This window comes from Globicephala melas, chromosome 7, assembly GCF_963455315.2.
Source record: "Globicephala melas chromosome 7, mGloMel1.2, whole genome shotgun sequence".
NCBI lineage: Eukaryota > Metazoa > Chordata > Mammalia > Artiodactyla > Delphinidae > Globicephala > Globicephala melas.
The window spans coordinates 65,966,689-65,984,285 of record NC_083320.1 but is presented as its reverse complement, the minus strand read 5'-3'; the positions used below and the strand labels follow the sequence as shown (position 1 = coordinate 65,984,285).

The following is a 17,597-nucleotide window of genomic DNA, read 5'->3' as shown; positions in this document are numbered from 1 at the left end:
TTGTCTTTTCCCAACTTAGGAATCAGACAGCAGAAAGAAATATAAATGGTCTCCTCTGTGTACTGTATTTAAGGAAGGTCTTGTTGTTTTATAGTCTTTTGCAGCTTCCCAAACACAACATTAACAATATTTGATATTAACAAATGTTCACAATATTTGAAAGTAGACAAACTGAGGCCAATACAAATCAAAATACCCGTACAATTACTAAATCTGTCTAACTAAACTAGTTAAATGCTCTCTAGTTGTCATATATAATTGGTAACTGAATCATAAAACTATTGACTTTTAAGGCTATAAATGAGATCAGAGCTTGGCTTATCCAACCAATATAAAATTCCTTCTTTCTTTTTGACGAATTCCTTTCTCCTCATTCCTCAATTGTCACCTTTAGTTCAGGCTTTCATCATATCTTCTTAACTCCTCTTCCTCAACCTCCGTGCTGCCTTGGTGCTCTACGAGTCTAGACACGCCTCAACTGCCAAAGTTGCTTTCTTTATTCATCACTTTGACTATACCGCTTTTCCTATGCCTTGGTCACTTCCCAACATCTCATACGTTGCAAAAATCTCCTCACTTCAAGCTTCATTGCACTCCAAGAAGGGGCACTAGACTTCCTTTTCTCCTTCACCTCCCAACACATGCCTAAATCTCCTGTCACCCAAAACACTTCCTCAAAGTCCTCTCATTGTAGTTAGTAAAGCTCATGCCCATGTTTCTGGGCTTTTCCCAAAGTACCATTACTGGGAATTCCCTTTTCTCCTGGCTAGTGAAGCAATCTCTTCCCTATTAGTTCAGAAACCCCATTCCTGCAATACAATCTTCTTAGATAAATCAGTCCTTATGTGCTTTGGACACACCCTGAATTTTTTTTTTTTGCCTCTTTCTCTGCCCTCCTAGGTTGTATTTTCTTTTAATGCATCCATTAAATTCATCCATTTCACTGAATATATGTATCAGACAGTCCTTTCATGTACTTTTAGGTTTATTATGTTGTCTCTGTCATACACATGTAAATAGGTTCCAGTTATCAATTGCTGAGTAACTACCACAACACTTAGTGTCTAAAACAGCAACCATTTTATTACATCTTATGAATTCTGTAGGACAAGAATTTTAGAAAAACTCAGCTCAGCGCTTCTCCACATAGTGACAACTAGGGTCACTTCATGATATCCGTTTGGTGGATGGGTAGGTTTGGAGGGTCCAAGGTGGCTTTACATACATGTTAGGCATCAGGAATGGCCGGAACCCTGAGCTCGGTTTGGACTGTTTGAGCAAAGTGCTTATATGTGGCTTCTCCAAGGCAGTCTTAGGGTAATTAATCCTCTTACATGGCAACTCAAGGCTCCTGGAAGACTCAAGAGGCTCCAAGAGGCCCAAGTAGAAGCTTTAAAGTTTCTTAGGACCTAACCTTGGAATTTCTAAAACATCACCTCTGCAGCCTCTATTGGATTAAGCAAATCATTAAGACTAGCTTAGAGTAAAGGCAAGTGAAATTGGATTCAACCTCTTGATGAGAAGGATAGCATAGGAATATGTAGCCATTATATGTAATATATAGATATAGAGATAGAGATTAGATAAATGATAGATAAAGTCTTTTGATAAATGGCTTTAATTATGGTAATGATTTTCTGACTTTAGGAAACAATATTGAAAAGAAATTGTATTGATTGTACCTATAATGCATGTTGTCAACAAAATATTCAAACTTTAGAAAACATTCTCTCTACTTTACCACCCTCCCGTAACTTGCTCAGCACTTTTTTTTTTTAACCTAGATAGACTACAATCTTCTTGGGTACAATGTATATTTCATTTTTTATATCCCTAGCAACTGTCTCAGAGCTTGGTACACAGTAAGCTCTCAATAAATGTTTGCTGAATTGAATTGAATTAGTCCTGGATTTTGAGGCTGACATGGCCAACTTAATGACTTCTCTGAACATACCGTAAAGAAGGATAAAGGTAGCAAGAAAATCCAGCCTTATCAAGGGTAAATCCAACAAGAGGTACTGATATATATATTAATAGATATATATTATATATTAATATATATTTATATATAATATATATATTAATATATATATATGCCAACTAATACAGTTCTAGAAAACACAGGTGATGGTATCAGTTAATCTTTTCCATCTTCCTTCATGCAGTAGAAATTTCAAGAGACCATCCATTTAGCATGTCTATGCCCAAATTACTGCAGGAGCTGGATAGCAAACATTCTGGATTACTTCTGACAAGCTTTAGTTATTTTGGAGAAAAGGGGGGCAGACAAAATGATTCTATTATGCCTTTGTCATTAGAGAAAAGCCAAGCTACTAAGAGTCAATAATAAGAATTGACATATCTTTTTGAATTCGCAGCTTTTAATATACAAAGTAAATTAAAACGTCCTTTTAATCTTGAATGGAATTTCCTTCTTTAAGCTGTGATCTTGTGTTTCTCTGTTAATTTCAAATTTAAAGAACTCTTGGCTGATGAAACTGTTGTATAAGCAGAGGCACTGTTGTTCATTGTGTAATGTGAGAATCAGAAACTCTACTGCAATTCTCTTGTCATGTCGCTGACAGAGTTCCAGAATTTTGATTGGAAGGATGGGTATATTTTATAATTTGTTTTAATTCTGAGGCAATTTTATGAGATTTGTTTCAAATTACTTACTAAATTCATTTCTATTTTTTTTCTGTATGTATTAGGAAAAAACTGCCTCTTGTTTCCAAAAGTCCTATCTACTTATTATATCTGTTTGTCTTGGCTATTAGGATAATGCATTTAAAAATTCTTTTAAATAATCATTAGAATTTTACATCATTTTTTCTCATTTTACTAATATTAGTGGACAATGCTTGAATAAAACCAATTTAGGGAACTGAAGTACAAAAATCTTGCTATATATTTCCATGACATGCTTTCCAAAAATTTTTCTGTTCCTGTTTTGCAGACTTGACAAATAAGGCATAAGATGATAAAATAACTCACCAAGGTCATTTAAGATAATAGTAGACCTGGGAAGCTTATTACTGTTTCATGATCATTTTGTCTCTTTCTAGGTCTTTCCAACTATGTTGTCCACCTTTAAATACCTTTTTCAACATTAATGAATTTAGTAAGCTTTTACATTTAATACATTGTTTACAGACTATAGTCTTTCCGTTGGAGACATTATTTTACTAATTTGTTTTAATTGCTAGCTATTTCTATATCCCTTGTATTTATTTATAGTTCTTTCTTACTGTAAATTATTTCTTTACATACATTCATACAAAATTCACATATATGGATTTTTATTTCTAATTTCACACCCATTGCCCCTCCCTGTCCCAAGAATTTGGAAGTAACAGTTTTCTACTGATTCTTTCCTTCCATTTGGCAACCATTTTATTTCACTGTTTTTGAAGTGATGCAGTAAGAGAAAAATGGCTGCCTTTTGTTTATTTCCTTGTACATTAACATGATGACATCATCAAAGATATTAGCTAGAATGTACATATCTTTAAGAACCCAGAGGTACACTATAAGCCAGAAACACTCTGTTTTCCTTTTCCTCTTAATGCCCCAAGGTTTTGCAGCTTTAGTGTAGCTCTTGTGTGCAGGGGGAAAAAGGAACTTGAGCATTTTGGAACAAATGCATTAAAATGGTGGCATTTAAAACATATCTGAATATTTTTTCAATGTTAAGAAAAATCCATGAAAAGGCAGTTATTTAAGTCATGAAACATTCTAAATCAATGCTACCACTACAAAAAATATTATAAAGCATGATGTTAAATCATTGTATTTAGAGACTGGCTAAAATATTTAGCCACATGTGCCTATTCTGGCTTTAAATTATTTTTAAAAATTTCCATTGACACAAAAAATTTTGTTATAATTATTTCCAAAAAATAACTTCTCATTAATGGAAGGTTTAAGCAGGTATATAGATTTACTATTTTTAAGATTACTGTATTACTTACAAACACTATTAAAATGTACTATATAACTGTACAGAAAATTTATTTTCTGATCTTCATTTATGATGCTTCTGACTTTTCTTTCTGTGCTCTTTGTTGCACATTGCATGTACTTGTCATAGGATTTCCATTGAGATTAACAAGCAACAAGCTTTCAGTTACAAATTCAATTTAGATTATTAAAGAGATAAGAAGTTTATTTTTTTCATCAACTTCCAATTATTAAATAGCTTTTTCATTTGGAAATACACAATCCATTTTCAAATTTTGAGAAATAATTTTAGGTAGTTATTTTTAAATGTATTTTAGAAAGATAATCTGACTATACCTATGTGTGTGTATGTATATGTATTAATTCAATATTTACATAGCAGAAAATTCCTGTAAATGTTGAGTACTCAGCTCTGAAACTACTTGTTAACACTGAAATCAGATAAGGTAAACCATATGCTTTATTGAGGTAAGCGGTCTAAAATAAGTTACTGAGATTTTAAGAATTAATATGAACCACATGTCCTTTAGATCTTTAAATTGAAATCTTCATTGTTCTTTTAAGTCAGCTGTTCTAGGGATGTGTCATCTTTTGAGAAGATAAATTAATCATCTACCTCACTAATATACATCAATAAAAGAGACTCACCCTCTCATCTACTTTATCAAAAATAATTAGAACATCCATATTTTTATTCATATATTATATCTTATTTTTATTCATATATTGTATCTATTAGTGATTGAGATTTTCATTGAGGAGATTTTTAGGGAAACAGCCACTTATCCTTTTAGAGAGCAACCTCCTCCAATAAAAATAAACACCAGCAATCTAAAGGTTAAAACATACTGTCAGATCATTCAGTTAAGCAAGGCTCTTTAATAACATTTGTCCAACAGTACTTTCAGAAAGCAGAAGGTAGGAAATAGCTCTTTGCTAGTTCCCCTTCCTTAAATTATTATCCAGCCTCTTATTAAAATAAAATCTAGTGAACTTCTTTTGAATGCCTGCTCAAACGCTTTCTATAATAAAAAAAAATCTTGTGAAGGGATTTCCATAAGTTGTGCTGCATTAATGACTTAGAGCAGCTTCCTAATCTGTTATTCCTTCCTCCTAGCAGACCTCAGCTGATAAAAATATCCATACACACAGTGAAGTCAGTGGCATGCCTGGCTTTCTCAGACAAAACTCCCATGTGATCACATATAGGCAGCCTCAGTGAGGCTGATGCCGTGCAGCAAGCAGTAGGTAATGAGTCTTTGTGCAGAGTGAAGCTCTTGTCGCTGAACAATAAAGCATACGGTACCAGCAATAAAACACAGGGCTGGCAAATTTCAGAAGATTCCGCTGAACCAGGAAGAACAGTGCCTTCGGTGATGCTGACACACATTATAAAATGATAATCAATTTATTTTGGATTCTAATGAATAAAGAGTGCAAGGACTAAGACTACAGCTATTTGAACAGGTCAGTGATTTTATAAATTACTCCTACACTTCCTTGTGTTTGATTGGATTTAAATTAGGATGGTCTGATGTGTGTTTTGCCTTAAACAAAAACTTTGCAAGATATTTACAGTGTGTAATATGAAGGATGCACTTGAATTGACCCAATTCAATTAAATGGCTGATGTAGTCAGATGTGATAGAGAAACGTTTATATGATTATAGTAAACTGAAAAGTTATTCTATTTAAAAATTTATGGGTTAAAAATCATGCAATAATTTCTAATCTTCTATGATTCAGAAAGAACATAAAGCAGAATACTACTAACAAATAGCTCAAATAAAAAGCTTCACATTAATGTTTCCGGTATTAAAAAATCCTGTATTGCAATAGTTTGTGTCTTATGATTTGGATGATATATCCTTCAAAATTTATTGATGTCTTTCAGTGCACTGCAAGAGGTTTAGTATATTTAATTATTTAAATAAAAAATTTTAAAACCAAGAAAATTTTGAAATGTTAATAATGCTGTCTCCCAGAATAATGCATTTTATATTTAACTATAATATAGTATATATCTATAGTAATCTGTTGTGTGCCTTTTGTTTTGCATGTTATATTTCTTTTGATAGATGGAAAATATTATTGCATTAAACCTTTTATTTCATAAATATTCACTCATTAGTGGAGAAAACAAATTAGCTTAATTTAAAAAAGAAGAATTGATTAATTATGTTATGATGCATATTTCCATTGACTCACCATTTAGAAAAGAAGAATATGTGCCTTCATGGGTATTTATAAAAATATGTACACACATGACCTTCTGTATCTAGAAAATAACCACTTCTTAGGTTTATGAGCAAGAGAGTTTATGTTTTAAATAGAGAGATTGCTGTGTGTAGGAAGACAAGGAAGAAATAACTCTAGCAAATAATAGCACAACACTGAACATCTCTGTCAAAGACATACAAGCATTACTGCTGCATGAATCTTTACATTAAAACACATAGTTTAACTTTGCTCTGCATTTTTACTGCTGTATTGTTTTAAAGGCATCGTGGGACCTAAATTCTTTACAATTAATTTCTTGGACACCATATAGGATGATCTTCTCTAAGGCACTAGAGTACATTTAACATTTTATAGAATTACCGGTGACTTCATGTATTTGTATAGTGACTCAAATAATTGTATGCCTGTAAGATGCTGTTTAAACCACAACAAAAAGAAATACCCTATGTCCCTGATTATGCGTGTACTATGTATTCGAAGGGAAAAAAAAATAGCTATGTTTCAAAAACAAGAGAAGTTAATGAAAATTTTAAATTGGTCTTCCACATGTATTTAAATGAAGTATTTGACTATTTGAGTTTCCTTGGTTACCACTGTCGCTGCTGACAGCTTCTTTTTGGTGGGGAGGGGGGAAAGCAGCACTCCAAAACAAAGAGTTAAAAAACACTTATCCATTAATAGACGCGGGGGTGGGGTAGGGAGGCGGGAGGGTGTGATGCGGACAGCCCGGCGCAGTTGGTGCCCACTCCCCATCGCGTATTCCAGCTCTCGGGCGATTCAGGTATTCTGGCAGAACCGCAGTTCCACAATTCCTTACCCAGCATTCCGTTTCAGCTGCTGGAGGGCTGCCTGAGCCTTATGCAAATGAGACCAGCTCCGAGGCTTTGACTGCAGAAGCGAGAGGAGGGGGGCAGAAGGGAGTTCAGAGGTCACAGGGCTGGTGGAAAGGCTGGATCGGTTGCCCGAAAAAAAAAATGCACTGGGCTCCTCTGCAGCAGTGTTTTGCAGCAGTTACATGAAGTGTGCTTTATTTCTCAGAGTGAAGATCTTAACAGCGTGTGTGCCGTAGTCGTTTAAAGTAAACGCAGGTACGGTGACAGATTTCATGATGCGCCTGATTTTATTTCTATAAAAGACACTGATGAGGATTGGCTATTTTAACTGATTGTGGAAATTGGCAGGGTGTTCTCGATTTTCAGCTTCCCTTAACTAGTTTATTAAATCTTCTTAACGTTGTCTCAATTTGAAACGTAGGTGTTTTGTTCCAATGGAATAATGTCATGAGAGAAAAAACTGGTTTGGGGCTTCTAAATAATTCCATTTTGAGGAAAGTTTTTGACTGCAGAGAGGTGTCTGGGTTGAAACATCTAGCTGAACATCAAGACTTCCAACTTTTTGAGGATTTTCACATTTTTAAGAAATGTATTTTAAATGAGGTATCTGGAACTAAATAATGGAGTTCTTTTGTTCATACCCCACATGATATCATAAGGACAGTTTTAATAAGTTATATTTTCATTTCATTTTAAGAGAGGGTTTCAGTTTTGAGATTCTTCTTTCTATATTTCATCGTTAAACATCTTATCAAAGAAATAATTTATTTGGGGGTCCCATCCTTTAAATACTTTAATTTTCATAATTGTTATTAATTTTCTTTGGAACTTTTTAGACAATGCTATTTTGAACTCAACATGTTCAACTTCCTATGACTTTTCCTTTCAGTTAAATCTGGATTGTGAAGTGATCCTCATAAATGTCACAGGCAGGACAAAAGTCTTCTTTTTCCATGCACGAAATTTCACACTTTTGTAAAATGTGTGATCACATCATAGAAAAAAGTCTGACCTGAACCAAACAAATGTGTACTCACTTTTATTGTTCATATTGCTTTTTTATTTCCAAAGCATATTTTTAAATAAACGTAAAGCATCGTGATCAGACTGTTTGTCTATATCATTAAAATTTTTAAATATATCAATTCAGCAGTTACAATGCTGATGGGAAAAATGTTATTTTAATTTGCATCAAGTGTGCATCTGTCTACATTATAGGTTGTACGTGTATGAAAATAAATTGGAAAGATGAAGAGGCAAAATAATGTTTAGTCATGAAATAACTGCTTTATGCTTTCATATTTGCATAAGATATTTTGGAGTGAATTTTATGCAGCTTACGTACAAAGAGCTAGTACATGTTTAGATAAACTTTCTTTTGCATTGAAAAGGGGGTGTTTATTTATTATAATGATTAAGACTTGGCAGTTTGGCAACAATATCTTTTATTTTTAAATGGGGGGTGGGGGGGAGCATGGAAGGCAGACCAAAACAGGAGGATGGCCATTTAAAACAGTGATTTAAAACAGTGAAAGACAATTACTTGAAATATTTATGAAATCACTTCATAGTAGTCATCCAGGGCCAGATTCTCACCCTTTATCACTCTATGGGGACATTGTGACATTTATCCAGGATCCCGAGATTAATTTAGGAAAAGAAATTCATATTTTGGTATGAGTTTTTAAAAAACAAATAAACTGCCATTTTCTTCTAAATTCTCTTTTGAAACTTTTAGTAATGACTGAAGCTTAAGGGGGTATATTTTAAGTCAATTGTTTCCTTTTTATGTTGAATGGAAAATGCTGTCCTCTGTCCTCTGGTCCAAACAACGTATTTGTTTACTTTTGTTTTATACATATGTATATAATTTATATATATATAAACATATATATATAAATTATATATATATATATACACATAGGTTATGAAATACCTATGTTTACATATATTTATATATGTATATATTGTTATGCATACTATAAATTATATATATTTTGTATGTATACATACATACATATATTTCAAACAGCCAAATAAAATCTTTCTTATGGTCAACCATATTTAATCCAACAATTTTGAAAAGGAAAAACTCTTTATTTCATTTTTAACTCAGGTAGTGCCCATAGTTTATACCTCCTAACCGCTGCGTGTGTTCTAGGCAGGGCACAGGGAGGGAGGAGGAGAGAACTGGGTTTAAAATTCATTTAGCTTGTCCAATACTATTAACTTTGTAAATGCAACCGCTACCCGTTAGCACATTCTGAATATAGAAATAAAAACAGTGCGGGCAAAGAAGGAGAGCCTGTGAAGATTCTTGGAGAAAACGTGGTAATAGACAAATGTGAAATAAAGAGAATTGTTGTGCTTCCGTGAGCCACGAGAGAGCTATATATGTCCTGCAGCAAATTTATGGCTTTGAATATCCTGGAGAATTTATGTCTCTATGCAAATTCACTCAGAACTTTGAAGTCTTTTTTGCATTTGCTCGAGCCATACTGCTTCCATTCAAATCTCAGCAGCGTGTACCTAGTAAGTTCATGGTCTGGATAGTTGGGTGTATACAGAAAAATGCATTTGTGTAAATGCAATTCAAATTAAATTTAGAAAGTTAAAGAGTAAATAGAATAATGTAAAAACAAATCATTGAAGGAAGTGCAGTTAGTGTACTTGAAGAGGTGATGTTACATCAGACTTCAAAGGAATCTTTAAGGATTTTTCAAAAATTAATTTCCTGCTTTCTGATTACCAGTCTGTCTTTGTCATCACTTGAAACTAGAGACCATATTGTAAGCTTGGAAAAGATGTTAGGGCAAACATGTCGTACTCAGTCTAGCAGTATGGAACATAGTCTAAAATCTACAAATAACTGTTGTCATCTCAAAATCGCATGTGTAGGTTTTAGGTTGTATTATCACTATATGTGTCCTCCTGAACTTCTGGTGCCTATGAAATAGAAAAAAGAAGAAAATAACTTATAACATATAGCAGGAAAATATTCAAAATAATTGAGTATTCAAAACAATCACATTTCTTCATTTTAACCTGGCATTTCTTAGGAAACAAAACATGATTGCATTTTTATCGCCTATTCTAAAATTTAAATAGAATTGTATCAGTTTTATTGAAGAGTATAAGGATGATAAAATTGCAAAATGATTTTAAAGGTCTTATTTTTATTCCATAGTATTAGACATATGGCAACATTATAGTAATACTTTGTCTAGGACAGTTGGAAAATAATCTGTACTAAATTAACCAATTTTCCAAACAGGTAAAGTTTATGACTTAAATGGCCAGTTTTTTTAAATGTGTTAATTGCTTTCATGGAAGCAAAATACAGTGCATGCCATTCTGCCTTATTGAGCAAAGTGGAAATCCATTTAGGCTTTTCTTCATGGCATAAGAATCATTATTTCCATCGTTACATTAACTTATTGCAAATGATAACACTGTTCCCCAACTGTACACCAACACTAAATGGTGTTTCTATTATATGCTTTTTGCATATAGTTTTATATGTTTTTTATATACTTTATATGCTTTTTATAAATTTACTCCTTCTTTTCTCATGTTAATATTTATTTTAATAGTTAACAATTATTCCTTATCTGAGAGTAATTCGAAAATCAAGTTTGTGCACTTTATTTTACATTAACTTCTAAATCATTTAGACTTCAGTGGGCAAAGAGAGAGAGATAACATCCCTCTATACTTCTCCTATGTACTGAACTTCTGACACGTACATATATGTAGTATACTGAGCATAGAAACATAGAAAATAGAATTTGTTTTAGTTTTCTTATGTTCAGGATATTGAAAATCATGTTTGAGCTCTAGATAAATGAGAAATTGGTTCTTGTTGCTACAATGAGAATCTGTCATAGTAAACCACCAACAGAAATTTGAAATGACTTTGTCTAATAAGGAAATGAGGAATCTCTAACAGGTATACCAAAGAAAACACGCAGACCAATTGTTTTGGTGGTGTTTGACTAAACATTGGTGTCATATACCTATTCTTGCCAATTTCAGGAATTGTGTCTATTTCATTCTTAAATCCTGGGGCTTTGTGATACACCATCACCATGCTAGTTAGGAAGAGTTGTCACTCAGGCAATCTCTTATTTCCATGCAAGCTTACGAATCCACATATTCATTTAGAAATGCATTTAGTCGTGTGTGTGTGTGCACGTACACGTGTGCACACCTAACATTCTCCCCAATCACATACAAGAAAAGTAAGACAACAGAGCCATCAATCCCCATTTCTTTTAAAATTCACTAGTGTAATGCATGTGTAAAGATACACGAGGTGGCTAATACCATAACAGCTAATAGGTGGTCTCTTACACTTTGAAGACCTTTGAAAAGCTGAAGGAATATTGCTTCTCATTCTGTAAGAATTAGAATAGTCCAAACTATTGGGGAAAAGCTCCATATTCTGGTCTTTTTTTGCCCATTAATATTTAAAAAGGCCTGAGAACTACTTTAACAAACCTGGTAACTTTGTTTAATACAATAAAACGTTGTAAACTTAGGGCAATTCATGAACAATTGAAAAACCAGGAAAGTATTGTATATTGTTTTCTTGATAAGTAAGTGCTTTTATTATGTAGTTTATTGAGTGTGTGAGTTCAAGCTATATCATGGAGTGTGAAAAGACTGAATAGGACAGTGGTTTGGAGCTTACCTTCATGTTCCAACCCTGGTGTCACTTCTAAGACATGGTCTGCAACTTACAATCCATGTGGCCTTGGACAGGGTACTTGAAAACTCTAAGCCTCATCTTCATCTGCAAAGTGGGGATAACTGTCTCTATATCAAAGGGTTTTTATGAAAATGAAATGGCATGATGCATGCCTGGCACAAAGTAAGATCATTTTAAGTGATAACTAATATTACTATTTTTCATCCCACAGGGGTTGATTCCCTGGTGCTGATAAGACAAGTTCAGCTTAAGCCTATAGTAACAGATAATCTTGATAAAACATCTTAGACTTCAATGGATGAGGAAAAGCCGTGTTTTCCAAAAATAGAAACCCACTAAGAGTTTATTGGAGGTCATACCTAGGAGGTACTAAGCAGCTGATATCTTATAATCAGATGGGACAAGTAGAGAAGGCAGTCACCAAATTCAAACTATATGTGGCTTCATAGATAGCTTAAATCTTACCAAACAGAAGCATAATAACCACAAAATCCTCACATAGGATGTAGTAATATGTGATTTTCTGAGCTCTCTTGTTTTATATCACTTGTTGCTTTAAAATGTTTCATCTTTGGGCCTTTGCCTACTATTTTTTCTTTTCCATGTTGACTTTGTACAATTAAGGCATTAGTTGTTCATTCTATTCACCGCAGTTCCTATCTTATCCATAGACTATGGACCTTTCAATTACAGAGGGAGCCTGGCTCATGTTAGGTGCCCAAGAAATGTTTGCTGAGCCAGTGCTGTTGTGGAGCATGAGTCCAGTTCTACCTCATGACTTAAAAGTGCTAATTTGTTTGAATCATGAAACGATCTCTATTCATGGACTTACTGCTATTTTATACTTCCTGTGTATCAGAATGATGTCTAGAAATATTACATCAATTGATTTAGCCACAAGGTTTTTCAGAAGAAATTTAGAAAATATACCTACATTTTTTTACTTAAAAATTATTATAATAGTAGCATACCTAGAAGTGATAACTATACATTGGTAACAAGTGTCGGATAAATTGATTGGGGAGGAATATCATGACTCTGCTTTTGTGAAACTTGTTTGAATGGTGAAACTTTTCTAAATAGTGGGTTTCCAAGTTTTAAAAGATTGTATGAGCATGGTGTGATTTATTTCTGTTGTGAACCAGTTTTAATTTATGCCAGTAGAACCTTCACTGAGACTTGAAAATCCAAGTATTTAATCTTACTCTCTAAATTATTTTTACTAATTGCTGTTTAATGTGATGTCAGCTGAAGGTTGAATAACTATTGTTCTCTGCCTTAGATAGTAGAAATCTATATCTTGCCTCAGGTAGTAATCATTTTAAAGAACATCCAAAGTACTTTCTTCTACTTACTCTAATTTTTAAAATCTTCTTTATTTTTTTGCACAGTTATCTTTGGCAGGATCCCAGTGCTTAGATGGGTATAGTCCTAAAGCTTGACCATATTTTATTCTGATGTCCACTTTAGAGTACTTTATGAGGGAAGTGTTTTTAAATATCCTTTCACTTCAGACTATTCTAATGATTCTTCTGAAGGAAAAGGATGTCATATTTCTTACATACCTTTTGAGCTACACTGACTACTTTATTATTTAGTCAGAAACTTTCTAAAAGACTGAAGAGAAACTTCTTAAGTGCTAAGGAGAAAAAAATACGTTATCTTCCAGTGCTGCAGTAGTAATTCTAAATTCTTCCATGTCTGTGTGGTCTTTTTTTTTCCTTAATGTGGTAAGTCTTGCCAATCTTCCAGGAAACTAGGCTAAATACTCTTTAGTCGTAATAGCAAGCACATCAAATAAATTTTTCGTTGGCACTTTTGTCGTTGGGGTAGGAAGAATAGGCTGACAACAGACACTTGATCAATTTTCAACAGTTTTAAAAGCCTTATCATGTTCTTGGTTGGGTCTCTGTGCTCTTGCTAACTGAAAACACGTCCTGAAAGTTAACGTTGGGGAAGGACTTTTGGCTTTCAGTTCACATGTGTTCTGCTATATCATGTTGACAAATAACAAGTAATGAACAATGTTTAGGGTTAAGAGGCATTAAAAACCAAGTTCTGGGTATCTTACATGGATCCTAATCCCAATGACAGGTACTATGGAATGCTTCTTGGGGTCTCCCCATCCAGACATTCATAAAGAACCCCTTTACCATTAGTAAGTGGAGTAGCCTTCCATCCCTTTGTCAGCAGGGCATAAATCAATTTAGCCATTGCAGTTTGCACACAGTGAGGGAAGAGGTATGGACAGTTAGAGGCACCTACCTTTGATGGAGAATCCATGGGTAAATGACGTGCATTTGTGCACTGTTTTCAGGGATAAGCGCTCATTTCTTTAATCAAATTCTCAAACTGCAAATCATCAAGCTGCAAAACTGTCGAAATCCAAAGCACATAAAGTAACTCAGACCTCTAACTCAAGGTCATGGGCAACTCCGGCACAAGGAATTCATACATAATTGGGGAACTCTACAAGCATTTCTCCAACAAAAATATTCATTAGACAAGAGTGCTCCCAGCATTTTTGGCTTAAGCAGACACCTAGACAAGAGAAGTGTATTTGGCTAACTTGTACTTCTTGAATTGGCAAGCCACCAGTAGCATTTTTCACATTGGTGGTGCCCCATGGAAACACCTTGCAGGATTTTATCTTGTGAATTAATTGCCAAATCCCTATCTTCTTGGCGGCAGATAGGTTAATTTCTTGCCAAATGGGTTAAGGCAGAAATAGCCCTAGTATTGTGAAAGAAGTTATCCCTTTTTTTTTTTTTAAGAGAAATGCATAAGCATTCTGAGACCTGTGGTGTGATAAGTGTTCAAGGCATTGAAATCTGATGCCAACTTCTTAAGATAATGATTATCTTATTTAGCAGAAACTTTAGCCAATAGTCAGTGTTTGATTAACATAACAGTGTAAGGGCAGTAGCAGTGTGAGTGTTAGGGCAGAACAAAGATTACTCAAATTCATGGTGTAAAAAATTTGAGGAGGAAAAGGGTTGAATATAAATTAACTCGTTTAAAATTGTATCCTGATAGTTAGGAACACATCTGGATAACTAATGATATCCCACCAGAAAATAAAAGTAACACAGTATGATGTTTTTTTAGCCAAGCTCTCTTTTGTTGAGTATTGGAATAAAACCTACACACCATCAATTGAGCAACTGTCCTCTTCATCCTCTCTCTAGCCCTGTAGACAATCTGGTTGATGAAGTGTGACATTGTGAATAATCTTGCTTTTGCCAACTCAACTTCTCCCACCTGCTATCACAGATGAGCCACACACCAGTATTTTCATCAACTTGTTTGCAGTACTTCTCATCTCATCATTTGAATTTGGTGAAGCAACCAGAAGAAACATCAAAATTGTTTTCCATTCTGCATGAAAGTAAAGAAGAATAAGCTTCTTTTTCTATGCAACTTAATCCTGACACTGGTGTTTCCTGTTCAAGGCGAACAGCCTGAGCTTATCAAAGTCGTTGGGAGAGAACAGTCATGGTTTCTTAGCTTTTTGTGCTTGCTGGAAGAATTTGATGAAGATGTAAAATAGATGATTTTGTTCTTTGACAAATCATGAAGAAACGTCCTTCATGTCAGGTTATAATGCAGTTAACATGCTCCTTTGATGTATGCCGTATCACCAAGGCAGAAGGGTGTTTGTTAATGACCTTTGCAGTTAAAGGTTGCTCTCATTCTGATCAACTACAAAACTAGCAAGCAAGCAATGCAAAGGATATACGCAGACTCCCAAGTAAAAGTGAACAGAGGGGCTCTAGACACCGCCCTTGTTCCTGAGAGAGGACCATGTAAAGCTCCCGGTTTAAGCAGCCTCCATTGGAATTAAGGACATGCCAGGTCAAATGAACCAGGAACTCACAGCTCACCACCCTTTCTTTTATCAGGCCAGGGAAGAAACAGCATCTCACCAAAAAGACCTCCTCATTACCATATAAGGAAATTCTTGCCATGCCAGAATTACTTCCTTTTAAATTCATTTTTTCCTGTGTCAGTGATAGGCCATGCCTGCCCTAAGCCTATTAACCGTCTCCCACCTCCTCACCTTTTTTTCAATAGTTTGATAAACTCTTGATTCACCCTAATAACCTTACATATTTTATTTACTGGGTTTTGTCTGATTGGTAAAGGACAGGAATATTCACGTATGGTATTTCCAGTTGGTAGGTGGCATTTTTTTATGTAGATGTTTTGTTGATTTTATAGTCATTCTACTTTCTCACCAAGAGCACCAGTTAGGGTTGTGAGAAGAGATGCAGGCTGCCCAGTTAAATTTAAATTTCAGATAAGCAACAAATAATAAGTAAAATGATATCTCAAATGCTATTTATTTTTTTATCTAAAATTCAAATTTAACTGGGTGTCCTGTTTTAATTTGCTAAATATTTTAATTTGCTAAATCTGGCAACTCTAAAATGATTCTTCTCCAAATCAGACAACTTGCTCTTCAGAACTAGGAGATGGATGATGCTCTTAAGGCATTTTTCCTGTGGTCATTTCCCTATAATGCAGAGCAAAACATTGGGAAATAGGGACAGAATGTAAGAAGAAAAAAGGATTAAACATTAGATGAATATAAATGGGATAGTAAGAACTCAATGGGTTACCTGGGAAAGCTATGAAATTTTTAGGCAGTCAAAAGAGAGGGATATGAACCAGGTCCTAACAAATACCCAAAGTTTAGCTTCAGTAGTTCTTCCAGAGGCATTAAAATGTACATTTTTATCCAGTGTCTTACTTATCTTCACCCTGCAGCCTTCTGGTTTTCAACACTTTTTCCAGAAATATATTAAATAAAATAATTGTATTTACTTACAACCATAGAAAATCTAGTGTAGTTGATTAGTATCTTTTTGAGGAGAAATGGAAACATTTATACTTTTCTACTACTCTTTCTTTAAATGTGTCCAGAGACTTCTTACATCTAACACAAATATGAAATAAATAGTATATGATAATTACGAATAACAGGTATCCAAAATTACACGATGTTTATTAGAGTTTTAAAATAAAGTAGTTCAGGGCTTCCCTGGTGGCGCAGTGGTTGAGAGTCCGCCTGCCGATGCAGGGGACACGGGTCCGTGCCCCGGTCCGGGAAGATCACACATGCCGCGGAGCGGCTGGGCCCGTGAGCCATGGCCGCTGAGCCTGCGCGTCCGGAGCCTGTGCTCCGCAACGGGAGAGGCCACAGCAGTGAGAGGCCCGCGTACCGCAAAAAAAATAAATAAAAATAAACGAAAAATAAAATAAAATAAAGTGTTCTTAATTGAATTTGGCAATAGAAAGGGCACTTAGGTGTAGGGAAAGAGGAATCCCAAACTGAGAAGCCGGCCAAGTGTTGAATTCATAGATGTTTTGCCGAAAGCCTTACTTTCGGTTTCAAGGTTTGTAGGATTGGCTCGCAAAATAACCTCTCTACACTCAGTTAAACACGAATTTAGAGAGAGTTTATTGAATTAACAAATAACAGTATACTAATTAAGAAAAGAATAGTATAACTAAGAAAGAATAGTAAAGGCAGAGGTATATACATCACCGAATTGGGGAAGCACCTACATCCAGGTCCAAGGAGCGCTGGGAAGTCCCTTGAACAGCAATCTGGAGTCCCAGTTGAGAAGGTCCACCCCTCGGGTGAGACTTCAGTTTGCCACTCGAAGGAGCCCAGCGTTTAGCACCAGGCCGCAGGCCGCTAACAATCAGCCTACTTGCAGGTTTGCAGCTCTGGTTGTTGTCATAAATGCCTTGGTCTTAACTCATAAGTTTTGGAATGTTCTTGATCCCCAGGGGCTGGCCAGACCCTCAAGGTGAAAGAAGTCCCATGACTTACGCTCTATCTT

The 17,597-nt window shown here is 34.8% G+C and overlaps 1 protein-coding gene across 3 annotated transcripts in view; it reads left to right on the top strand.

The window, feature by feature from the left end:
* CSRNP3 (cysteine and serine rich nuclear protein 3) overlaps positions 1 to 17,597 on the top strand; it is a 191,964-nt gene that overhangs the window by 90,483 nt on the left and 83,884 nt on the right. Inside the window, exon 1 of one of the 3 annotated variants that reach the window (XM_030849768.2) lies at positions 5,223 to 5,427. The exons of 1 other annotated variant lie outside the window; for it this stretch is intronic. The gene's annotated coding sequence lies outside the window, so the exon portion shown is untranslated. Of the gene's footprint in view, positions 1 to 5,222; positions 5,428 to 7,202; positions 7,290 to 17,597 lie in introns of those variants that run through there. One more of the 3 variants, XM_060302332.1, reaches the window with a different exon arrangement.